The sequence below is a fragment of the Setaria italica genome, chromosome VI, assembly GCF_000263155.2.
Source record: "Setaria italica strain Yugu1 chromosome VI, Setaria_italica_v2.0, whole genome shotgun sequence".
Lineage (NCBI taxonomy): Eukaryota > Viridiplantae > Streptophyta > Magnoliopsida > Poales > Poaceae > Setaria > Setaria italica.
In genome coordinates, this window is record NC_028455.1 from 12,931,585 (window position 1) to 12,932,386 (window position 802).

Below are 802 nucleotides of genomic sequence, written 5' to 3' on the forward strand. Positions count from 1 at the left end.
CGCCCCCTCCCTCTCATTCCCAAGCATGGCGGCCTCGGTGAGCCTGCGCCGACGGCCTGGTTCGGCCGAGGAACCCGACCGCATCCTGTCGGTGTTTTAGACCGGCAACCCGCCTAGGGGGTACCCTAGGTGGTCTTTTGTGCGGTAAGGGTCGTCGAGAATCAAGGAATCAGTGGTGACGCAAGGAACACGATTTAGACAGGTTCGAGCCGCTAGATCGCGTAATACCCTACGTCCTGTGTGTTGGTTTGTATTTGATGAACTGGAGTTGTTCTTGTGTGTCCTGGGCTTGGGTGTTGAGGTATGACCTACCGGGCTAGGTACCCCTACCCTCCTTTATATACTCCAGGGGGCAGAGTACTAGTCGGATTACAAGGAGGAGTCCTAGTAGGAGTACACGGGACTAGTCCTAGTCGGATTACAGGGGAATCCTAGTAGGAGTCTGACTTCTTCCTTCCTTGCGGGTACTGGGGATGTATCCCCGACAAGCCCCCGAGTGCTTCATAGTCGAATGCAGCAGTCTTCGAGTAGTCTTAAGATATTCGCCGAGTAGTCTTGGTGCTCTTCGAGTACTTTATCAGGCTGAATCTTTCAATGCTTCTCAAAGCTGCCATGAGGCTATGGTGTGCTCAAAGTCTTGATCAACATGATATTGTAGTCTTCGTGTATGTAGGGTGGCGAAAGTCGCACTCCATACGGAGTAGCCCCTGAGCCTTAGGTTGAATCATAGAATCAGGCTGAGGGTCAAAATCTTGAATCTTCCTCTTTCGACATGAAAAAATTGATTGTTTGGTGTAGCTTA